We start from the raw sequence: 25,895 nt of genomic DNA, 5'->3' as shown, positions 1-25,895 counted from the left end.
GTGATGTTGATGCACCTGGTCAAGGGACCAGACCCAGAGCAGCAAGACCCTAAAGTAAGTCTCCTCAAACATAAATGCCCAAATGTGTTGGTTAAGCATTTTAATGTAACTGCTAATATCACTGTAATAGAAATTGAGACTCAAATATTAAAGGAAAAATGACAATAACTCTTAAATTGAGTTTTTCCCCAAAATGGGGGAGCGGGGGGTCAAAATCTGATGTATCTTTCGGGAGTCCTGATGTCTACACATAACAGAAAAGCCAAAACAGTGGAAGTTTCTCTCTGTCAAGTTTACGGTGTCCATAAGGAGGAGTCCAGGGTGATCAGTGGCTCTCAGTCATTAGGCCCCAGGCCCAGGCTTCCTGTGTTTTTCTGCTTCACTGTCTTGGCATGTGGCCTCTATTGTCAGGGGCACCTCTTGGTCCCAAATAGCTGCAGGAAGAATTAACGATCTCATCCTCATTGCAGATGGGAAGAAGGGGAGGAAGGGAGAGGAGGGCTCCAGACCTCTCCATTTGAAGGGGCCCTCCCAAGGCCCCACAAGGCATTTCTGTGGACCTCTCACTTAGTAATATGGTCCTCTTTAGCTGCAAGATGTGCAAAGAAATACATTCTTTTGGCCTGGGCACATCACCTAGGGTTCTCTTACTCAGGAAGAAAGGAGCACATCTGGCCACACGCCACATTGATACAAGAGTTATACTGAAAACGACGTGGAATGGTTGAAAATAAAGGGATGAACAAGACGACTCCAGGCAAATGACAACCAAACGAAAGGGCTGGGAATAGTAATAGTAGGCAAACTAAAATTTCAGATGAAAAGTAGAAAGATACACAGGAATGGGAACACTGGGTGATGATAATGGTAAAAGGGTATGATCCACAAAGAACATGTCACAGGCACGAACCTTTATACATGAAGTAGAATAGCATCAAAGTATAATCCCCTCCAAAAACCACTGTAAAAAATATTAGGGAAACCTGTTAATATCACAAACATAGTAGGATACTTTAACCTGTCTTTCTCAGAATTTATGAGGTCAGGCAGACCAAAAATAAATAAGGTTATAAAATGTTGTATTTAAAAGCTTGGATATGGGGGCACCTGGGTGGCTCAGTCGGTTAGGTGTCTGACTTCAACTCAGGTCATGATCTCGGGGTTCATGAGTTCAAGCCCCGCCTCAAGCCTCGAACCTGCTTCGGATTCTGTGTCTCCCTCTCTCTCTGCCCTTGCCCCGCTCATGCTGTCTCACTCTCTCTCTCTCAAAAATAAATCAACATTAAAAAAAAAAATGTTTTTAATAAAAGCTTGGATATGTACTCTGCAGACAAAAATAAGCGTCCATTTCAAAGAGCTACAAAACATGTGCAAAAATTGGTTACATTTTGAGCCCCTAAGAAAAATCTCAATTCCATAAGGTAAGAATCTTTCTAGGCCACATTCTAACCAAATCATAAGCGAACTTGACATTTAAAATAAAAATATAACAAAAAATGCCACTTGGATATTTATACACAGTCTTCTAAATAAGTTATGCCAACGACAAAACAAAAATTAAAAGACTCCTTTTAGGCCTAAACAGATGAAATCACTATCAGTGTTTAAGCAGATAAACCTGTCCTCAGAGGAAATACTTGAAATGTTATAGACAATTAAATTTTTCTCCAAAATATACAAAGAATTCTTTCAAAATCAATAGTGAAGAAAGTAGAAATAAAAGATAAAAAGCAAGCACTTTGTGGAAGAAAAAACAGCCAAGAATGGTACACATAAGACAAAACACACTCACCCTGAATAGTAATAAATGTCTACCACACAACAGGGCCCTGTCATTCTCCCCACATCTTACAGGCAAAGAATAAAAAGACCATTCTCACCAGGATTGCTAAGATGTAATCATAGCAGCTGGAGTGGCTATAAATCAGTACATTATTATTTTTTTTAACGTTTATTTATTTTTGAGACAGAGAGAGACAGAGCATGAGCAGGGGAGGGACAGAGAGAGAAGGAGACAGAATCTGAAGCAAGCTCCAGGCTCCAATCTGTCAGCACGAAGCCTGATGCAGGGCTCGAACTCACAGACTGCGAGATCATGACCTGAGCTGAAGTCCAAGGCTCAACCAACTGAGCCACCCTGTGGCCCTAAATCAGCACATTTTTAAAGGGAGTTGAATGGTATCTTCAGAAACTTTTAATATTTTTACCAATTGATTCAGGTAATCCCAGAGGAATTGATCTTACAGAAATATGTGCACATGCGCAAAGATACATGATAACTCAGAGGATTAAATAAACTTACATTACATGCGCATAGCATGAGGCAGTTAAAAACAATGAAGTAGATCTGTATGAACTGACGGGCAACGGTGCCCATGACATGTAGTTGTCTGAAAAACTAAGTTATTATTAGAGGTAAATATACAGTTTTTTAAAAGTCTAGAAGGCCATATGTTACAAATGGCGGTCTCTGGTGCCCATGGGGACCTGGCATGGAGCATGAGAGCCAGCTAGTTGTGCGGTCACAGTAAAGAGCAGGGACAGTGGTGAGCAGAAGAACAGGTGCCTTCTCCATTGTCTCAATTTGTAACCTTGCCAGATCCAGCCCAGAGTCCACGGATCAGGACTCAGGACTGGCAGCTCTTTCTGCTTCAGCCCCAAGATGACCTCTTGGCCCCTTTGCAAGGGCAGCAGGGAGGGCCCCTGTCGACATCTCATTGCCCCTCTCCCACGCGCATGGTGGCATGGGCTCAGTCCTGTCACTCGGAACGTTATAGTGACTAAAATTGAGTTTAAGATTTTTTTTTAAGTTTATTTATTTATTTTGAGAGAGAGACAGAAAGAGTAGGGGAGGGGCAGAGAGAGGGTATCTCAAGCAGGCTCCATGCTGTCAGTGCAGACCCTGACGCAGGGCTCGAACTCAAATATGAGATCATGACCTGAGCTCAAACCAAGAGTTGGATGCTTAACTGACTGAGCCACCCAGGCATCCTGAAGATTTTTTTTTTTAGCACCCTAGAACTTAGGTTTTGTTTTGGCTTTACTTGTTCCTTAGTGTTCTGCAAACTCACTCTACCTCAGAGCCTCCAGAATCTTCCAGAATCTTCAGGAGGCCGCACACCAGCCAAGTTACCCACAGTCCCAACATAAGCATGTGTAGAGTTACTCTTTTTAGTCTCTGTAACCCTTTGGAAGGGAGAGGAGCCAACAGCCTTAGCGGTAGTGGAGAAGGATAGCAGGAAATAAACAGCTTGAGGAGGATATAAAGCTCAAGGACTGAGATCTTCCAGTCGCTGCTTCCTATCCTGCTAGCAAAACGTCTGTGCTGCTTCTCATTTCTAAAAGTGACCTTCAGCTTGATTTCTGCCCCCATCAGTGTAAATACTGGCCAGTGGGGCTTTGGTCCAAAGAATGGTTTGACCTTCAGTGTAGGGTTGCCAGATTTAGCAAATAAATATGCAAATATATAAATTTGAATCTCACATGAACCACGAATATTTTCTGCGTAAGTGTGCAATATTTGGGACACACTTATGCTAAAAGGTTATTCATTGTTTATCCAAAGTTCAAATTTAACTGGGTGTCCTCCGTTTAATCCAGCACTTCTAGTCCAGTGGGCTCCTGTGGCTCCCCCATTCCAAGAGGGGACATCTGAAAGTTGAAGGGTGAAGATCGGTAGGAGTTGAAGTGCTAGTTACCCACAAGCTCCTCACACCCAGAGCCTCCTGAACCGCCCCACCCATCACCCTGTTTGTGCCTACCCCCCCCCCCCCGGTTCCCCCCTCCCACCACTCACGTGCTTCCCTACTTCTGAGTTTTGCCTCACTTCCTGCCTCTTGGCTTCCTCTCTTTTAGTCTGTGGCTTTCCCCTACCCTCACTTCTCCTTTTTCCTCGTTTTGCTCTCGCTGGCCCGTAACATGTAATTAAAGTTTACATATTTGAGTGTTGGTTATAATTACTAAATAAGGTTTTATGTTCCTTGCTGTAATTTAAACAGCAGAGGAATTTAACTTTCTGTGTGTGTTTCATTTTCCCTTTATTGATAGGTGGCCTTAAGTTCATTTTTAGCTGTGTGAATCATTGACCTTCATTCACCTTGAGCTAGAAAAAAGGTCCCCCCCATTTCCAGAGTGAATTCATATGCATCTTCCTAAGATGGGTGCCAGCAGGGCACAGTGACAGTGGGAGAGATTGGAATGGGGGACAGAGGAGGGCCTGCTAAGTTGACACATTCAGGGGAGAAGGGGCTCAGAAGCCTCTTGTACTGGTAAAGCCTTGCCTTTGGCATTGGGCCCAGCTGCCCAGAGCAGAGTGCAGCTCTCTCCCCTTTGTGATTGATCACCTGACTCCTTCCCAACAGGAAGCCGCCTCTAAAAGACAGTGAAGAGCATGGTTTGCGGCTAATAACTAGGGCCCCAGTGTCCTGCTTCCATTCTCTGCCTCTCCAAGGCAACTTTATTCTGGTTTCCTCCCCCAAATGAATGGGGGTCGGGCAATTTTCTGAGCTCCCCCTGAATCAGAACCTATGTTTTCTAGTCGCTGCCCTGAGGGACTCCAATGCCTATGTTTCTCCTATCCTCTCCCTGCCTGCCCTTGTTTCTCCATCCCTGCTCTGCCCCCACCAGTGGAGGGACCATGACCCAGAAGGTGCCTTCCCATCTGGGAAGCAGAGCTTTGAATGGCAGTGCCATCTTGGAGAGAGAATAGTGATCTGGGAGTCAGGGAGTCGCCTCTATCCTGAACTAGTTGCTTCTACTCTCTTGGCCTCAGTTTTGTCATCTGTAAAATGGGAGTGCCCGTATGTCTTACAGAAAAGCTGTATAAAAATATGAATAAAAACAAGAGTCAAAAAGTGAACATAGTTCCATCCCCAATCCAAATGCTAAATGATATTTTTTGGTTTTTTGTTTCCCGAGGGTTTTGTTTGTTTGTTTGTTTGGTTGGTTTTTTAGAGAGAGAGAGAGAGTGAACAGGGGAGGGTCAGAAAAAGGGACAGAGAGAATCCCAAGCAGGCTGCATGCTTTCAGTGCAGAGCCTGACATGGGCTTGAACTCATGAACTGTGAGATCATGACCTGAGAAGAAATCAAGAGTCAGACACTTAACCGACTGAGCCTCCCAGGTGCCCCTAAATGATATTTTTTAATGTTGGAAAGCCAGAAACTTGCTGTTGGTGATAGAATCCTTCTCCTTCACCTGATTAGGAAACCTTGCGACTTTATTTTGAAGGTGTCTTTTATTCCTTCTGTCATGGACTCCTAAACATCTGGGTGTTCTTTCCTATCTCTCCTTCCAGGCAGGGGAAAATTTAAAAGAAGCTAAAGGAATAAATATGTCCCCCTTGACATTTCATCATATATTTCAGTAGAAAGGAGTTTGGCTCTTTGAAAAGTTTGACCTAACGGTTTAAGACTGAGTGACTGAGTGGAGGTGTCTCCTTCACTCTGCGGAGGAGACAGCTATGTGAGTTGGAGGTCAATCCTTGCCAAGTGGCGGCACAAAGAATTTTGGATCAGATCTCTCGACTTTGATGGGAATAAAATAACAAAGCCTCACCCTCCCGAAGCCCATGGCCTTTTGCTGAGCAAAGTCCTGTCAGCCGTCTAGTACGGGAGGCTTTATCCCAGCTGGAAACCCGGTAATGAGTGAGGCTGAAGAATCTGGGTTCCCGGAGTGTGTGGGAAACTGAATCGTAGAGGCCACAGCATTCCGACTCCGATCTTGGACAGATCCCGCGCATTCCCTTGGTTACAGCCATCTGGAGCTCCGAAAGGCACAGAGATTTAGCCAGGGCCCCATCTCCATTGTCGTGGGGCCCAAGCCCCAGTCACCTGGGAGTTCTGTTCACTCCTCACCTTCGAAGCTCACTGCCCCTCAGCAGTGAGAAACAACGAGAATCTGCCACGCCCGTGGAAATTCGGGTCAGGGAAAGTAGGCAGAAGCAGGATCAAAGCCACTTGTAACCCAAGAATTCCTCAGCAGTTTGAGTCCCTTAATAATTATGGTTTGGAGATTTGCCAGAAAGCAAAACCACTTAGCATGCCATATTTAACAATGAACAGTTTTCTGTGTTCATAATAGTCACTGTGCAGAGCAAATAGGCACCTTGAACAAAGGATAGGGTATTTATATGTGTATATAAAATAACCCGCACTCCCTTAAACCCTGAAGCATGTCTGCAGGGAAGAATGTGGCACTTCCTTCTGCACTGGTACCTGTTTTATGGGTAAGTGGGAGAAAGGCTACATACCCTGCCCCCACCCGCACTGCCTGCATTTAAAACAAACAAACAAACAAACAAAAAACCTTTGTTTAACCCAGAATTTTCCAAACTTATTTAATAGCCAAATCTTTTGTTTTAACCTCTGGTTGGTTTTGGAGTTTGGAGGTTTTTCCTTTTGTTTTGTTTTGTTTTAAATATCTATTCACATTCTAAAAAGATATCTAAAAATATCTATTTTAAATATCTATTCACATTTCCGTGCCCCAAGGAAAACTTTTTGGAAAATGATGGGCCAAGGAGGGTCTGAAGCAGAGATTTTAGACCAGTGGGAAGATGGGGAAAACAAGTCCCCAGCCCTGAGGGATGATGGGTATGATTGTTGGAACCCAGCTCTGCATATCAGTTTGGAGCACCCTACCCACCTTGGGCCCTGTTTCTCTGTGTCATTTTTTTTAATGTTTATTATTTTTGAGAGAGAGAGAGGGAGACACAGAATCTGAAGCAGGCTCCAGGCTCTGAGCTGTCAGCACAGAGCCCAACAGGGGGCTCGAACTCGCGAACCACAACATCATGACCTGAGCCAAAGTTGGACTCTTAACTGACTGAGCCACCCAGGCACCCCTCTCTGTGTCATTTTTTGTTCGTTTGGTTGTATATTTTAACATTTGTGATTGGGGGAAATTGGAGAAAAATGGCCACTTGGAGGAAAGTTCATTAGAACTGGACCTTAAAGGGTAGGTATGATTCCAATGAGGAAAGATGGGGGACAGTCCAGAAAGACAGGGGTGGCCAAGTATGAGGCCTGTTCAGAAGAGGAATAAATTAGTATAGTACAAGTGTGAAGTGAACAAGTAGGGTGAGGTAAGATGGGGCCAGGATGCAGTGGAGGACCTCTGGATCAAGCAGGACTGACACACGCGCAAAGGTCACAGAGTCTGTCTGACCCAACCCACTTCAGCACAGAGGGGCATATTGGGTCACGTAAATGAGAATTCTGGAGCTAGTGCTGGCTTCACATGTGCCACAATTCAAGGCCTCAAACAGTATCCCAAGGACCTGGTTTCTCTCCCCTCTGTTCTTCAGTTCGTTCTGTTTTAAGGTAGGCTCCCACTGCCCTTGGAGTTACAAGATGGCTGCAGCAGCTTTGGCCTTTACATCATCATTTATTTTGAGGCCTGTGTCAATAAAGTTCCTTTACTCTTAAATGCTTATTTATTTATTTATTTGTTTGTTTGTTTGTTTATTTATTTTTAATGTTTGTTGATTTTTGAGAGAGAGAGAACGTGAATGGGGAAGGGGCAGAGAGAAAGGGAGACACAGAATCTGAAGCAGGCCCCAGGCTCTGAGACATCAGCACAGAGCCCAACCTGGGGCTTGAACCCACAAGCCGTGAGATCATGACCTGAGCCGAAGTCAGATGCTTAACCAACTGAACCACCCAGGCTCCCCTTAAATGCCCTTTTAGTGGCTGCCATTGGGTTCTAGGCCCATCCCAGAATCAATCTCTGAGTCAGGGGCCATGATGCCCTGATTGGCTTAGACCTGGGGCAAGAGCCCATGCCTAGAGTGTGAAGTAAGGCTAGCCCCACCAAAACCACATAGACTAAAAGACATGGAGGGGCTGGCTCTAGGGGGAGAGTGGGGTACCGTTATCCAGAGAAGGTGAATGGAAGCTAGGCCACAGAAACAACAGATGTCCACTAAAACCTGGAGTACCAGGCCAAAGAATCTGGATATCATTTGCAGCAGAGAACCAGTAAAAATTTCTGAACGAATAGTGATCAGAACTATGCATTGAGATTAATTCAGCTACAGTTTAATAATTGCCATGTGCTTGGCACATGGTAGGGGCTCAATAAATATGTAATGAATGAGGGAGGTAAATGGATGGATTGGGGGTAGGGAGAGAGAGAAACGCATTCTTAGGAGACCATTGTAATAGTTTTGGAGGGTAGCTGGCAAAGGAAGTAACGAAGACTCATCAAGAAAATCAAGAGGTTCCACTGTCATGAAATGCACATAAGGAAAACCTATCAAGAGGACAGGGTTGGTGAGCCATGCCAAACACTGCCAAAAGACCAGATCAAGGAGGAAAGGGACTGAGAAAATGTCAGAATGGAGAGTTGAAAAAGAAGGTCCAGTAGTAGGATGGTCAGAAGCCAACCTCAAGGAGTTCAGAAGTAGGAGGCCACCCTGTAATAATATCCATCTTCTCTTCCTCCCTGCTTCAAACTCAGAGAAAAAAAAGAACAAAAAACAAAAAAAAAAAAAACCCTTCACTTCCACACATTCTTCACGAAGCGCCCGATGCCCTCCCCATGACCTTTATCCAGCCATGATGTCCATTTCTCCTGTGTGTCTTTAGGCTCTCCTCCCTCTCCAGGGCTATCTCTCGTATAAATATTAACATTACTATCTTGTCCTAAGACAACATTTCTTAGACCCTGTTCTGCCTTAAGTTAATGTTTCAAAAAGAATCATTAGAGGAATCTTGAAGTTAGGGAGGACAGAAGTTTGAGCTTAGGTTGAATATCCTTTGCGGAAGACAAGATTATCTGTAAGAATGAGTGGTTAGGGAGTGGGATACAGGGACAGGGAGAAGGTTGAAACAGTTCATTTAGAGGTTCAGTTAGGAGTCAAATGAATGAGGGGCATCTGGGTGGTTCAGGTGGTTAAGCATCCGACTTGATTTCAGCTCAGGTCATGATCTCATGGTTCATGAGTTCGAGCCCCACATAGGACTCCACACTAACAGTGCAGAGCCTGCTTGGAATTCTCTCTCTCTGCCCCTCACTGTCTCTATTTCTCTCTCTCTCTAAAAAAAAAAAAAAAAAAAAACATTAAAAGAAATGAATGAAAGAATTGCCAGGGGCCAGTGGGAGGCCAGCTGAGATTAAATAGCTTGAATTATGGAGAGCCTAATCAGTGTCCCGCGTCTCTTCGGCTAGAATTGGCGCAGAGTAGAGTAGTGACCTGGTTTGAGCAGAGATGGTTATGGAGCGCCGTTGAGCCTGGCCAAAGGTCAACTTGACGTGGGGGTTGGGGGCGAGAAGAGCATCGCAGACCAAGGGAGCCCAGGATATGTAAAGAAAGGCAAGTGACAGCCTCAGAGAGGAGGCAGAGTCCAAGATGTGGTCAGAGATGTGTGAGGGGGTTGTCTCAGTGGAAGAAATAGAAGGTTAAACAGTTGTGTTGGGGATATTAGAAAGGCCACATGGTGTGTGATACGTGGTTTAAATCCCATATCCTAACCTGTTTCTCCGCTTACCTTGTTTATAAAATGAGGCTCATAAAACCTTCAGAAGTTCGTTGTAATTAATACACATGAGGTACGTATGATAGTGCTCACACGTAGTAAGTGCTCACTGAATGTTTGTGATGGTGATGTTCATTTAAAAGTGATGAAAAGACTTAGAACTTGAGGTCTTGAGGTTGAAACCATTCTAAGGAATAACAAGCTCTCAGATGCTGTCAGGCCTGTTGTGAGCAGAGGGAAATTGGAGGTGGAAAGCATTGGAATCGAGGAGGTTGCAGAATGGTGCACCCGAATACTGGCAGAGACATCTTTACAGGTGTGGAAGTCACCAGTGGGCTGGCAATGACTCCGCGTCACTGAGACAGGCCAGGTCTCTAGCTGAAGTTAACAAAAATGGGGATGCGGCTATAATGGGCTTCAAGGGAAGACACATTGTTGAGAGAAGGGGAGCGAGGGCTGTCTACAAGTGGCAGAAGGAGGGGCTCATCTGTCTGAGTCAGAGACTGAGGGAAAGAAGAAACAGCTTCTACTGGAAAGTGAGGAGTATTCTTCCAGGAGGAGGAAAAAACGGGCCAAGGTTGAAAAAAGTGGAGTAGTTGTTCATGGTAGAACAGATTTTGATTGAGAAGAGATGTTTTTCATAATAGCTTTTAAGAAAACTCATTCCCAAGCCTGGGGCAAGTCTGAAGAAGGCTTTCGCGTAAGGGAGGAAGTGGGAAGGAGGTTTGAGTAGATTCCTGGAAAAGCCAGTAGATGGGGGCTCTGTTCCCTCACCTTGATTGTAGGATATGCAGCATTAGACACGCTGGCTCAGGACTGGGCGCTGGTGCCGGGCATGCCCCAACCGGACACCCCCCCCTGCCGGCCCACCCACCCCTTCTGCTCGGGGAGCACACTGTGACGTGTGCGTTTCCAGCGTTGGTGCCACTGGGCGCAATGGTGGATAGAGGGACCGGGAGAGCTGGGATTGCAGCTTTTACTTTGAGAGAGCAGACAGATGGGTTTAAAGGGAGAGAAACAGGACACCAGCGAGCTTCGTGACCGTGTTCTTTTCCAAAAGCACTGCTCAGTAATGTGATTGTATTCGGACATTTTTTTTTCATGACGTCAGGGAATAGCCTCCCTTAAAAGCTCTCATGAAAAAGCACAACTATAAAACAGACTCAGGCAATGAAATGGAAACCAGACAAGTGGGTCTGTGTAATTCGGGTAAAGAGATTTCTCCTTGCAGCTTTGTGATCCGATCTCTGCTCTCTGAATAAAACTCTATTTCACGAGATCCACTTACATATGAGCTTTACCTTGCAGGTGCTTTTAGACATAACATGTCTTGCTTTATTACCAAACGTGCAGGAAAGCACGGGTTCCCTCATCAGCGGCTATTCAGACCACCCTCCTAGGCTTGCCACCTTTCTCCAGTCCTCACAAGTCTTAAACCTCTCATCCTTGTATGATCCCAGCCCGGCAGCAGGAGGGAGGGCTAGTCCCGTGTGCACCTCGTTTAACCCCCATGTGTACCTTTATCCACCCCTGCTCAGGTTTAGTCTTGGAGAAGTGTGTCCGGGGGAGCACGACTCATTGAAGAGGGTCTTTCTTACCCACCCCCTTTTCTTAAACTCATAGAGGCGCGGAACTGAATCACCTGCCATCCTCTGTTTTTGGCATATTCTCTGGCTGCATCCCCAAGGAGCTCCTTTATTTTTTGTATTTTTCTTTTTTATGGAGGTGAAACACCTAACATAAAATTAACCATCTTAAAGTGTAAATGCAGTGGGATTTCGTACATTCATAATATTGTGCAACCATCACCACTATCTAGTCCCAGAGCATTTTCATCATGCTCCCTCGCCTCCCAAAAACGCCCATGTCCCTTAAGCAATCACTCCCTGTCCTCCCCTTTCCTCCCAGCCCCTGGCAACCACCAGTCTGCTTCCTGTCTCTGACTCTTCCTGTTCTGGGTATTTCATGTTTAAGGGTTCATCCATGTTGTAGCATATATCAGTACTTCATTTTTTTTTTATGCCTGAGTGCTAGTCTCTTGCATGGATGTCCCACATTTGTGCATCTAGTCACCCATTGATGGACATTTGAGTTGTTTCCACCTTTTGGCTACCGTGAGGAATGCCGCTATGAACATACATATAAAGTTTTTATTTGGCTTCAGTTCTTCTGGGTATATACCTAGGAGTGGAATTGCTGCATAATATAGTAATTCTGTGTTTAACTTTTTGAGGAACTGGAGGTCCCTTCTTTTTTTTTTTTTTTTTTTTTAAGTAAGCTTTATGTTCAACGTGGGGCTTGAACTCACAACCCTAAGACCAAGAGTCACATGCTCCACCGACTAAGCTAGCCAGGAGCCCCTGGAAGTCCCTTCTTGATGGGCATTCTCCTGGGTCTGTTCTGTCAAGGAATAGTAGGCATCTACCACCCCAGCCCCAGCCCCCAAGACACATTGACCTCATCCTGCTAGATCTGGAAAGAAACTGAAAGAGTAAGGCTGAGAAGCCAGGAGTCTCTCTGGAAGTGAGTAAGGTCACCAAAGAGATGCTGGAAATCAGAAGAAAGACAATCTGGGAAGAGATAGGATGCTAAAGGGATCTGGGGCCACAAGAAGACTGGACCAAGGCAGGGGAAGAATTTATCGAGAAAGGAACTCAGTTGTCCAGAATGAAGGAATGTGTAAACCTAAAACCCCCAAAGCTGTTATGGCCACTCTACTGGTGATGGAGGAGTGATAGAGGAAAGCTATAGACTCATTTGTCCCTCTAACGATGGAGCAGGGGATCCAGGCAGAAAGAGTCCTTCAGGCTGAGGAATTGGGAAACTCAGGCCTTGTGGAGCCACTGAGGGCTTTTATAAAAGGAGGCTTTAGAAGGATCGTCTTGACTACAGGGTGGAAGAGGATGGCTTGGAGGAGAGGAAGACAAAACTGGAAGCAAGGGGGCTGGTCAGAAGGTTACCAATGCTCTTAAAACACGATGGGTGAGGGTGGTCCTAGGAGAGGCAGTGAGGATGGGAGACTGACTGCCGTCATCAGGTCCACTACCTGCACGCAGAGGAGAGGGCTTCAGAAGGCCCCGGGGCTCCAGAGCACCGCACACACTGCCGGAGATTCCCATTGGGTTAAGAGGTGAGAGGTGAGTTCAGGGACAGGTTGTGGACGCATGCCAGACCGCTCCTTCTTGATGGAGGACTACAGTCAGAAATTCTAGCTAAATATGCATTTTTTTCATCTGAATTATGCCAACATTGGTTAATTTTCATCAAGAAATTCTTTTCTGGTGTAACTCCCATCAAGTTCGTTTCATTCCTTGATCAGTTTTCTACATGGAGCCGTTAAACCATTTCTGATGTTCTCCCTTATTTTCTTAAGTGTCAGCTCTGTTAAATTTAAGTGTAAATTTAACAATAAAGACTTGAATTTTTTTTTTTTTTTTGGTCAAATTTTAGTCAGTAAGAGTTTTACCACACCCGGGTTTAAATCTCATCAGTTCTATATTTTCTAATGTGTGTTTCCATCAACTTGCACTTTCCCCATTGTCATTGTTATTGCTATTATTTGCAGTTTTCAGTGTTACTAACAAAATGATTTCTTTGGTCAGTTGTTGTGGAATTTATCGTGTGCTATTTAACCATTGTTGGCTTAGTTGGGTGTTGATTATTTTTAGCAGTAACATTCATGGCAAGATCAAAACATCCTCAAGGTCAAAACCAATCCTCTTCTTCCCAGAATTCCTCTTCCTTCTAATCCTCCCTCCCACCCTTCCCATCAAAGACTGGTTCTGAAAGGAAAGAAATAGTGGACCCTTCTGGGCAATGGGCTCTGAAGCCTCAGAGCACCCAGCCACCCTGCCTAGCAGCTAATTTAATTTTTTTTTTTTAAGTAGACTCCAAGCCCAGCATGGAGCCCAATGTGGGGCTTGAACTCACAACCCTGAGATCCAGACCTGAGCTGAGCTCAAAAGTCAGATCCTCAACCGAGCCACCCAGGCCACCTCCCTAGCAGCTAGTTTAAATCCAACCTGCAACAGTTTGATCTGTTCTCCTTTTTTTAGTTGGCTAAAAACACAAGTAACTCACTGCCCCATATTCTCTGAATTGTTATCTCTTCCTTGGCTTGTTCTTGAAGAGAGGTTTTTCTGTGGTCTCTCCCTTCCCTTCCCTCACCCCAGCCTTCTCCAGCCTCAGCCACCCCGCTTCCATCAGCCCAGGGCCATGGCAACAGGTGCTTTCCGATGCCTCTGGAGGTGGGCAGTAATTCAAGGGAGGCTGGTGGGGGGTCCTGGCCACAGGGGTCTGGGAGTGAACTTAGTTTCAAGATCTAAAATTTCCAGAAACTTTGAGGGCTCAGTCAGTTAAGCGGCCAACTTCGGCTCAGGTCATGATCTAACAGCTCAAAGGCTTGTGAGTTCGAGCCCTGCATTGGGCTCTGTGATGACAGCTCAGAGCCTGGACCCTGCTTCAGATTCTGTGTCTCCCTCTCTCTCTGCCCCTCCCCTGCTCATGGTCTCTCTGTCTCTCTCTCTCAAAAATAAACACCAAAAATAAGTTAATATTTCCAGAAACTTTGAAATCACCAGTGCTTAACATTTTGAGCACTGTTTATGAATCTTAAAATCACTTTGTGACTTTAGGAATCATTTATACCTTGATGAACATGCTATATTACCAATGACTGTTTTTGTTCTGTTTAGAGCTGTAAAAGCCTGAGAGTGAGAGAGCTTTCTGGATTCTGAATAAGGCTGGGAGATGGTAGTGGTAATGCCCTCAAGAGACAAAAATTATCTTCCTGAATTTTTCTGAGTTCAAATTTCTAGTCTTCGGTTACACTTCAGAACCATCTGTAGCCATTACCTTCCATAGCCCACGGGTGTGTTGGGGGAGCTGGGCAGACCCCCATCTTGTGCTTGGTACTGCATGCCCCATGCCTAGATTGGACATGTGTTCTGGGGAGCTCTGGCCTCTGGCTGGCACAGCGCCTTGTGCTCATGACAGCTTTGCTGAAATAAATCAGCCATTTGGTTTCTTCTTCTCTCCCACCTCAAGCCCTATTTGAATAAGCTGAAAGGGTTGAAGATAGGGAGTAGGGGACCAAGGTAGGCAATATGGTGGGTGGAGAGTGGCGTTGAGGGTCAGAGAAGCTTAGGAAGAACTCAGAAGGAGCTAGTCAGTCTTCAGAGCTCAGGCTGAGAAGAAATTGCCTTTAACAAGTTCCAGTCGTGAAATAAACTAAGGAAAACTGGAATGACTTCAAGGAAAGGGAGAAGAGAAATAGTAGGATCTAGGCTGGTCCCTGAGGAATATGGAATGTGTCTGCAGAACCCTTGAACTCTGCCCAGAGGAAGAGGAGGCTAATTGCAGAAGGAGAGCTCGAGTTGCCCATTGCCACCTCCCTTCCCAGGACAGCGTCTCAGTCTGTAGGCATCCTCATTGTACTCGACCTCCTCACTGGCTCATCCAGCAGTGTCAGGGAGATGGGGAGAAGGACTCAGATTGCGCCTTCCAGGAGTGCTTTGGGATGAGTGACCTAAGTGCAAGGTGCTTACGTTTCACGAAGAGGCGGAGGTGATTGAACACTTTGGGAGGCCCAGCAGAGTAAAATCACCGAGGAACAGGCAGAGTGCAGGGGAAGTGCTGCTGGCAAGGGTCGCACCTTGCACAAGGGCGTCAAGCATGGGCCGGATGCTGTTGTCCAGAGCATCTCTGGGCTGGACCTAACTCACTCCTCACCCTGTGACCCTGTCACACACCAGGGCTCCAGGGATAGGTCTTCATTAGCCTGCTCTGGAGCGGCCATGGACAAAGCTCACATGCACCTTACTCTTTCCCACTGACTTAGGAGGTAGCCACAAGAAACAGGACAGTGAGCTGCACACAAAATTGGGTATAACCAGGTACCCTGAAAGGTTTAGACGGGTGGATGGTGTTCCCCTTCTCCCCAGACTGAATGCCCCCAGGGGAACCCAGCTTTTGTCACAGGCATTGTTGCCTGAGAGTGACGTTCGTTTCAATCCACTCCTCATTCTTTGGTGTGGTTGGAAGTGAACAATTGTAAGCATTTTTATAAGCTTTGAGCTGAGTGTACTATTAACCAGCTGTAATTTAATTTATCAACCCCTTTTCAGTGAAGTATGGCCCTCCTAAGGAAGAAATGCACACTTGTAATTCATATGAAATGCTTGTTTGTTTTTATTCATGTTGGCTGGATCCATTTTTAAAATTAGGGGAAAATATATATATATTTACCCAGTGATTTGAGGTGGGCCCACATTTTTTAAATTATAGCTTTTTTAACTTTAAAAATACAGGTTTTTAAAAATACGTATCTTTTCTTTCAAATGAAAACCAAGGATTTGGTTTCATGACGGGTCAACCAGGAAAATGTTTGCACCAGGGTTATGACTGCTTCTGTGGGGGTGTCAGCCTTTGGGAGCTAGGTCTGCAGGAACTTTGGGGGAACCCAGGCCATTTGTTCTGTATAAAAATGGCTAGAAAATTAAGAAAAAGCAAATTACTAATATTTGAAAGGTTCCCCCCACCCCCCAACTATTTTTAGAATTTCCAGTGGTGTTTTTATCCTTTCCCTTCAGACCTGGAAAATGTTTCCACCTCCAGACAGAAAGGGTTCTGTAATAAGCTATTCATCTCAAGTGGCTGCTTTTCACCTGTTACCACCTTTCTGCCCAGAGAGCTGATGAGGAGTGGGGGGAGCTAGGGATTGCCTTGCAGGGGGGCGGGGAAATGAGAGGAGATGAGCTCCTTCTCATGTGCCCCAAATAGAGACCCAGGCCCCTGTTTTCCTGATGAACATTGGAAAGTTCCATCCATCCACCTACCAGACTGTTTACGTGGAGAGACTTCATCAAAGGGACTATTTACAGTTGTGCAGGGTTGTGGGCAGAGCTAAGGCAGGGCTTCTCAACCTCAGTACTACTGACATTTGGGGGAGGCGGGAGGTATCATGTGCATCACAGGGTAGCTAGCAGCATCCCTGGCCTCCAGCCACCACCTCCTCTGACTTGACAACCAAAAATGTGTCAGACATTGACAGATGTCCCCTAAAGGGCAATATCGTCTCTGCTTGTGTTTGAGAACCACTAGGTGGAGGGAAGCAGCAAGTGATGTTGAGGCACCCAGAGACTAGTATTACTGCCTCCACCACCCTGAAAGCAGACGGAATGGGGGTTCCTGAACCCAAGAAGAGCTAAACTGGGAGGGGCGCAGCCATGCCAGAACCTTGGCGACTCACAGGGGAGAGTGTGGGAAAGAAAAACCCAACTTCTCTCTCTTTCTCCCCTCCAAATTCTGTGTTCCCTCCCCATGGTATAATTCCTGCCAGAAGCCAGGTGGTGAGGAAACCTGGGTAGTACAGTCCATAAAGTCAGCCTCCTGGGGCACTGAGCGGGAGGCTGAAAGACAAAGAATGGATGGTGGGAGCAAAAATATGATTATATGAAATTAATCAGTCTACTCATCCCTCCATATGTTCATTCAACATTTATAGTTTGCTTAGCAAAATATAAGCTAGAATATAAGTCAAGAATATAAGCTCTGGAGTCAGACAAGCCTGGGTTTGTATCTGGCCCTACCGCGAACCTGTGCGATCTTGAATGAGTGACTTCCTTAACGCTCAATAACCTCAAATGTAGAATGGCAACAGTAATTCTGTCTATATGTGCCTGAGCCTTGCAGTGTTGGAGATTTCCCGGGGAAACACAAGTCCTAAGTAAATTGCTTAGTACATGACTCTAATCAAGTGCCAAGTGGATGGTATCTGCTGTGTGCCCAGTGCTGCTTTATGGATGATCGTGGGAAAAGCAAAGACATGGGGCTCAGCTACAGAATGCCCTCTTTCACCATCTGTCAGCATACTGAGTGCTGTGCAGATATGAGCAAAGAAAGGTCACAGAGGGCTAGAAAAATCCAGACCACAGGACCTGAGTCAGGTCCCAAGGGACGAGTAGGTCTGGCTAAGTCAGGATGAGGAAGCAGATCTATTAGACGGGGGATGATGAGGAAACCGAAGCCATGAGAGTTGGAGGGAGGGGGGAAGGCCCAGAGAGCCCCAGGGGCAGACTGGTGAGCAGACAGCTTTGGTAGATAGTCTTGGTCTATGAAGATGAGGGGCTGGATCTGGGCGAGCTGCCTTCCTCAGTACTCAGGTGTAGGAGTCAGAAACTCACATGCCTACAGGAGTGAGTGGGAGGCAGCAGGGTCGTCCCAGACTGGATGCACTGATGCCTCCTGTAGAGCAGAGCCATTGCTGTGCTCCAGGCATCTATTACCACATTAAAGTGCAGGCCTAGGACACCAGGTTCTAATTTTCTGAATTTTCAAATGATGCTAGCAACTCAGATTTTTTATAAGAAATCTCCTGACTTTTAAAAAACCATATAAGCCATACCAGACTTGTGTGGACACCAAACAGTTTATTTTGCACCCCTGTCTAGAAGCTTCTGAGGGGCCCTTTGGGGCATTAGAACCCTTGAGCTCTGTTTGGTTGGGTTCTGCCTCCTTGTGTACTGTCTTCTAAACAATAGCTCTCAGGGCTTAAACAAACAAACAAACAAACAAACAAACAAACAAAAACCAAAACGGGTGCGTGGGTGGCTCAGTCCGTTAAGCGTCCAACTTCGGCTCAGGTCATGATCTCACAGTTCGTGGGTTCAAGCATCACTTCGGGCTCTGTGCTGACAGCTCAGAGCCTGGAACCTGCTTCGGATTCTGTGTCTCCTCTCTCTCTGCCCCTCCCCCACTCACACTCCGTGTCTCTCTCTCTCTCTCTCTCGAAAATAAATGAACAACAAAAAAAAAGCAGAAAAAGAAGTAGGAGGAAGAGTTCCCCTCCAGACTTAATACCATGGCCAGGTTGGGAGTGTAAGGGAAGGGCTGGCTGTAGCCTAGGCACACAGACTTGGAACAGTGAGTGGGTGCGCAGGAGTCTGCTGTATGTGCTCCTTGCACTTGCCCCAGTGCAGGCTGGGGCTGGGGCTGGGGCTTCCTTGAGAGCACTAACCAGCACATTTGGTTCTTCTTTGATGAAATTTTTTAAATATTCAAGTAAAGAACAGAGGCTAATATCACAAATACCCATGTTCCCCCACCCAGACTTTCTGCTGGGTTCTTCAGAACTGGAGATGTCACCCCTTTTCTTTCCTTAGGACATGGACCTTCCTCTGGGCCATTTGTCTCGGGTAAGGGTCACTGGGGAGCTCTGTTTGGTGGTAAAGGCTGAGAAAATGACCTTTGGTATAGCCATGAAGTCCTGTCACTGACTGCCACGCCAGGAAACCACCTCTGAGTGCTGGCTCTGCTGGCCCTGAAGAGCAGAGAGCCATGGGCTCTAGGGCCAAGGGTCAGGAGAGGCAAGGGACAGAGGGGCTCTGGCAGCCTCAGGAAGAACTGAATGGCAGAGTCAGCAGTTGAACCAAGCTTCAGTTCCACACTTGTTTCTCATGACTAATTAAAATCCAGGCTCTTGCTCTGCTGAGGGGAAGTAAAGAAGTGTATGGAGAAGACCAAAAATAATGAAGTGGTCTGGAAACAGCCTCGTGCAACCTTAAAATACTTTCGCTCAGAAAAAAGAAGGCACAGTAATACTCCCTCACTCAGACACTGCCTTTGCCTCTCAGCATCTGCTCCAGCCTGTCTGGCCCTCCGGCTACACCTCCACCTCCCCTGGCAGACACCCCTGGCAGACACCCCTCCTCAGGGGTAGGCCTAATCTCCCTGCTCCTCCCTTTCGTCCCAGCCGTGCATGGCCCCTTACGCTTGGCCTGCCCAAGTTCCCCCTCCATGAAGCTCCCTCCTCCCACTCTCCACCTTTTGTTTTCCATTCTCTAGTCTTTCATTGCTGCTACTAATGATATCGTCAGTCCCATCATGATACGCCATCTTAGACTGTTTCATGACCCTTCGTATGTGTCAGCTCATCTCTGACTAAACTCTTCTGTCTCTGAGAGAAGGGACTGGGGTTTTCCTTGTGTTTCTCACAGTGCCCCCCACACAGCAGGTGACATTAAGTACTATGGGCAGAGAGAAGCTTGAATTGATGGGTGAATGGGTGGGTGGATGGACAGAGAGATGGTTGAATGGCAAGGTTGAGGGAGTTTGACAAATGCCCAAAACTGGGTTCTCCAGAGCTGGGGGCAGGGAACATTCAACCCATCTCCATTTACTCAGCATTTACTGTGCTGACTTGGGCTCTCTCAGGAAGGAGACTTGACCAGTGGCCTTAGTCTAGAGGGCATCTTCCCCATGACAGTTTAGAATCAGACTGTCTGATCCATGGTCTGAAGCAGTTTTCAAGGTTGGCATCTGGAACAAGTCAATGTTGGCATTTTCATTTTTTTTTTTTTTTTAATTTTTTTTTCAACGTTTATTTATTTTTGGGACAGAGAGAGACAGAGCATGAACCGGGGAGGGGCAGAGAGAGAGGGAGACACAGAATCGGAAACAGGCTCCAGGCTCAGCCCGACGCGGGGCTCGAACTCATGGACCACGAGATCGTGACCTGGCTGAAGTCGGACGCTTAACCGACTGCGCCACCCAGGCGCCCCGGCATTTTCATTTTAATCAGTACGGTTGAAGAAGTCCTCGAAGCCTGGGACTTAATGTGGATCCAGTCCACTGTGTGAAGCCTGTGTCTTTAGCTGCTAGCCCCGAGATGGGCCTCGTCACAGAGGTGGGAAAGAAGATGGGCGGCGGGGCTGTGGGGCTCCCCATGCTCATCTCAAGAGCGTCAGCAAGTAAGGTCTCCCGTTAGCCAGGTGCCTGCCTTGGTAGGAGAGCCCTGATGCGGCTGGGGCAGTAACAAGAGGAAATCCCCACTGCAGCAGCCCTGAAGCCCTGTGTTTGCTCCCCTCCCCTACAACCAAGTTACCCATTCACAAGGGTGGAAGGCAAGGATTAACTAGTTCTAAATGCTGATTCGTTGGGTTTCCAACTCACTTCCAAATGACTGAATGCTTATCCCCCTTGTGTAGGCCTACCACAGATGTGAATGTGTACCAGTACACCTCAGCCATTTGAAGAGGCTTATTTCACGCTAGCCTTAGCTGTGTAGCCATTGGGAGCCAATGAATACTTCTCCCACACTGACTTCTTCCCCCCTCTGATTCCTGCAGCTCATGAGATCCAGACCAGTCCATTGAGCACCTGATGTCTCATTGTTGCTTGAGTTTAAGTCTTCCCTTCCCCCTCAGACCACTACCTTCTTGAGGACAGGACTTGTCAGCTACTTGCCTTGGTTTTCCCACAGTGCTCAGCACGGTGCTGGCCACATAGCATACCCTCAGCACCTACGCCCTGACTGTCTGGTGAAGGGCCAGCTGCTCCAGGAAGCCTTCTCAGGTGCCCTCCCCACCTGCTGAGCAACCACTCACCTCTGCAGAGTCCTCTAGTGCCTGAGGCCCGGGCCCTACAGGCAAGCATAAGGGCTTGAAGTATTTGTCCAGGCTCAAATATTCTGTGAGCTCTTTCAAGGCATGCACTGTGCTCAGCAGTTGGGACCAACTGTGCACACAGATTTTTTAAGACAACAATTTCACTGAGATACACCATACACGTGCCACATGAGTCAACTGCAGAAAGGGTACCATGCACCGGTTTTAGCATATTCATGGAGTTGTGCAGCCATCATCACAGTCAAGTTCAGCTATTTTCATCACTCCAAAAGAAACCCGTGCCCTTAGTAGTCCCCCTTCATTCTCCCTGTAGCAGTTTCCGGGGGCTGTTGTAACAAATTACCATAAACTTGGTGACCTAAAACAACAGCAGTTTCTGGTTTCACAAGGCCAGAAGTCCAACATTAAGGTGTCGACAGGGCCACACTGGAGGCTCTGGGGAAGAATCTTGCTCTAGGGAATTCCTTGCCTCTTCCAGCTTCCGGAGGCTGTCAGCATACCTTGGCTGCATCACTCCAGTCTTCTACCTTCACATCACCACCTCCTCTGTGTGTCTGCTGTCTTTCTGCTCTCTCTTGTTAGGACATTTGTGATGGCATTTAGGGTCCACCCAGATCATCGAAGATTATTTCCTTCATCTCAACACCATTAACTTAATCACATTTGCAAAGACCCTTTTTCCAAGTAAGGTAACATTCATGGGTTCCAGGGACTGGACATGAATATCTTTTGGGAAGCCAATTTTTGGCCTACCACACTGCCCATGCCCCCTGGCCCAAAATAATTCACATCCCACAAAATTTGCCAAATTAAAGTGTACAGGGGTGCCTGAGTGGCTCAGTCAGTTAAGCATCTGACTCTTGGTTTCGACTCAGGTCATGATCTTGTGGTTTTGTGGGTTCAAACCCCGCATCAGGCTCTGTGCTGACAGCATGGAGCCTGCTTGGGATTCTGTCTCTCTCCCTCTCTCTCTGCCCCTCCCCTGTTGCACCATCTCTGTCTCTCTCAAAATAAATAAAGAAACTTAAAAAAATGTTTTTAAATAACTGCACAGGTGTACACATTTTAGTATATTCACAAGACTGTGCAACCATCACCACTATTAAATTCCAGAACACTTTCATCAGCCCAAAAAAGAAACATTATTTCTATCAGCAATCATTCCTCAATCTCCCTAGTCTCCAACTTCTGGCAACCACCAATCCACCTTTTGTCTCTATGATTTGCCTGTTCTGGATATTTCACATAAGTGGAATTATATAATACACAGGCTTTTGTGTCTGGCTTCTTTCACTTAGCGTGTTTTCAAAGTTCCTCCGTGTTGTAGCATGCATCACCACTTCATTCCTTTTTAAGGCTGAATAATCTTCCGTTGTATGGATATACCACATTTGATTTATCCATTCATTGGTTGATGGACATTTTGACTGCTTCTGTGTATTGACTATTAGGAACATTCATGTACAAGTTTTTGTATGGACATATGTGTTTTATCTCTCTTAGGTATATGCCTAGGAGTGAGCAAAACTTTGAGACTGTTTTCCAAAGTGGCTGCACCATTTTACATCCCCACCAGCAATGTCTGAGAGTTCCATCTTCTCCATAGCCTCACCAAAAGTTATTACTTATTATCTGTCTTTTTTATTATAGTTCTCCAAGTGGTTGTGAAGTGGTATCTCACCATGGTTTTGATTTGCATTTTTCTGATGGTCGACGATGTTAAGCATCTCTTCCCGTAACTTATTGGTCATTTGTGTACCTTCTCTGGAGAAATGTCTGTTCAGATCCTTTGTATGTGTTTTCATTGGGTTATTTGTATTTTATTATTTCAGTTTTTTTTAATGTTTATTTGGGGGACATGTGCATGCACACGCGCGCGCTCACACACACACACACACACACACACACACACACACAAGCTGGGGAGGGCCAAAGAGAGAGGGAGAGAGAGAAGCCCAAGCAGGCTCTAAGCCTGGCTGGCCTGCATGGTCAGCTAAAAAGTTCCTCTCCCCACTCTCCTGCCTCTCTTCACAAGGCATCTGGCCAGTAGAGATCTGGGTTGTTCTGGCTGAGGTGTCCTAGTCCAGGGCAAGGTAATAAAAGAGGAAACTTGGTGGGATGCATCTGGCCCCTCAAAGAGATTTAAATCCAACCAATTCTCCTCCTGCCCCCACCCAGCTTTTTCTCCCTTCCTTCTTCATCTTGCAGAGTCAGTATTTGGGCGGTTATAATTCTCTCTGGATCCACCTCTAGCCACATCGCACCAGCACTCCTTTATACTTCTGTCATGCCTGCCACTCTCCTGCCACTTCCTCAGCACGATTCATGACGAAATGGTGCAGGATGGGGGATATCTGTCCTGTTGGGTAGGGCAGGTGCAGCAGTCTGGCCTTCCTGGCGGCTTCTCTGGTCACTCTCGTGTGTTCTTTATGGAGCCAACCGGAGTGTTGCTGAGCTGCAGGCACAGATTTTGCTGGTGGACTGTGGCATTTCCAGTCCTTGCCTTGAGGAGACCGAAAGGGGAGCAGGCCGTAAATCAGAAGGTAGATTTTTGTGAAAGGTTTCACATAAGCCCACCTGCTGCACAATACCTGCTGCTTTGATTGTCTTTTGAAATATGGCCCCCAGCTGGGAGCTTTTCTTTGTGAATCAGAGTGATAAAGCCAAGTCTGACTTCATCTCTGTGGGGTGCCGGGGGTGTTTCTCCATTGCCTCCCTGCGGGGTAGGGACAGCTTCTGCACTGAGGCCCACTTAGCTCACTGCCACCACAGCTAACTGTGCAAACTAGGATCCGTTACCCCGCTTCCATGAGCATAACTTCCTCATTTGTTAAATAAGGATGCCTCCCTCCTAGTGGTGGGAGCGTAAGGATCTGATAGGCCAGTATTCATTATTATCAATGGTAACCCTAGTTAACCATCTAGTGAATGCTTGCTTTGTGGCAGTCCCTATGTTATTAAATCAAGCGGCAGTAAAGGAAAAGATTTCATGATCTCCGGGGCCACACACTGGAATGTTCTGAGCCTCTGCTCTATGTTTAATCCCATGCCGGTCTTCGTGCGTATTTTCAGTTCTTTGAGGTTTGAAGGATGCCAATTAATTGTACCGTCTCCCCATACAGCTACTACACAGAGGGGTCAGGTAGAGATAAAAACAGATATTGTAGGGACGCCTGGACGGCTCAGTCGGTTAAGCGTCCCATTTCAGCTCAGGTCACGATCTCGCGGTTCGTGGGTTTGAGCCCCGCATCGGGCTCTGTGCTGATAGTTCAGAGCCTGGAGCCTGCTTCAAATTCTGTGTCTCCCTCTCTCTCTGCTCCTCCCCAGCTCACACTCTGTCTCTCTTTCTCAAAAATAAATAAACATTTAAAAAAAAATTTTTAACAATAAAAATAAAAAATAGAGATTGTATTGTAGGTAAAGGCTAGACCAACACATGGCCCAGACCTACAGCCAAAATGCACTTTTGCTCCCCACTTCCCTCCCATCCCCCTCCTCTTTTTCTGTTGCCCAAGTTAAATCCTGGTTCCAGGCTGCACAGGCAGCAGCCTAGGGAGCAGGGGCACTAAGGAGCAGTTGTCCCAGGGGATTGATTTGGGGACGGTGACATCAGTCTTTTAGCTGCTTCCATGAGTGTAGGCTCTTCTGGGTGTGTTCCAGGTAATACTGGCCCCTCTGCAGGGTCACCAACCCTGCTTATCTCACTGTGACGACTTGCATGTCTAGAATGTTGGTGCTGTTTCCAAATCTGTGTTCCACAGGCACCGTGAAACATTTTGCCCATTCCTATTCTTCATAGCCACTTACAGCTCTATACAAAAGTGGGTCATTCTGAGCCCAGGATCCCTCGCCTGTGAAGTAGGGATGGCAATATCCAACCGATAGGATGTTGAAGGAATGGACAGAAGGTACTTGGTTAGGGCCTGGCACATAATAGGCCCTTGGGGGGCCATCCTGCTATGTCTCGTTCAGTACCCTGAGAACTCAAAGCTTTCAGTCCAGACTTGGAGGCTCCTCCCCGTGTGCTGAGCATGTCTCTTTAGGAGCTAGTGGTCAGGGCCAGGTCTATGTGCTGGAGTTGGAAATGTGGATTTGGGAAAAGATGAGGCCTCAACAGAAGTGGGTCCTCGAAAGACCAGCACTGGTGCATGGATGGATCCAAAGAGGTTCATTTTGTGGTGGGATTTCAATCCCATGTTTCAGACCTCCTCCAGGTTGGGGGCAGGAGGGCTGGGGTCGTTAGCGGAAGTGCCAACAACCCAGAGCCTCCCTTCAAATCCATATTTAGGACTGTCTAAGGGAAAATGATGAAGTAAGCAATGGTTCCCCCAAGGCACCTGCTTCCTCTTTCTGCACCCTAATCTACTCTTTCAGCGCCCTTTCCCAGCCAACTAGGAAGATGAGTGTCTGAAAATGAATTCAAAGAGGGCAGCAAAATGCGAGCCAAATCAGGCTCACCACCTTTTGTTATACAGCTCGTAAACGACAAATGGTTTTTATGTTTTTAAATGGTTGGGGGAAAAAAACCAAAAGAAGAATATTTTATGACATGTGAAAACCACATGACATTCAAATTTTACTGGAACATTAAAAGTTTACATATTGTCCATGGCTGCTTCCAACAGGGTTGAGTAGTTGTGACAGAGACCTGAAGACCCCCAGTGTCTGAAATATTTATTATCTGGCCTTTTAAGAAAACGTTTGTTGGGGCGCCTGGGAGGCTCAGTCGGTTAAGAGTCCGACTTCAGCTCAGGTCATGATGTCACAGTCTGTGGGTTCGAGCCCCATGTCGGGCTCTGTGCTGACAGCTCAGAGCCTGGAGCCTGCTACGGATTCTGTGTCTCCCTCTCTCTCTGCCCCTCCCCTGCTCATGCTCTGTCTCTCTCTGTCTCAAAAAAAAAAAAACAAAAAAAAGTTAAAAAAAAAAAAAAAAAAAAGAAAACGTTTGCTGATGCCCCGCTCTAAACTGTTAAGAGATTTATGTGTTATGTGGTCAGCAAGATTTGCTTTC

General features: G+C 46.4%; 1 protein-coding gene across 7 annotated transcripts in view; it reads left to right on the top strand.

Annotated features, from left to right (window-relative positions):
* Positions 1-25,895, top strand: part of THADA (THADA armadillo repeat containing) — a 330,511-nt gene that overhangs the window by 296,274 nt on the left and 8,342 nt on the right. The gene's annotated exons all lie outside the window — the stretch shown is intronic.

This window comes from Leopardus geoffroyi, chromosome A3, assembly GCF_018350155.1.
Source record: "Leopardus geoffroyi isolate Oge1 chromosome A3, O.geoffroyi_Oge1_pat1.0, whole genome shotgun sequence".
NCBI classification, from domain to species: Eukaryota; Metazoa; Chordata; class Mammalia; order Carnivora; family Felidae; genus Leopardus; species Leopardus geoffroyi.
This window is presented reverse-complemented; position numbering and strand designations above follow the sequence as displayed.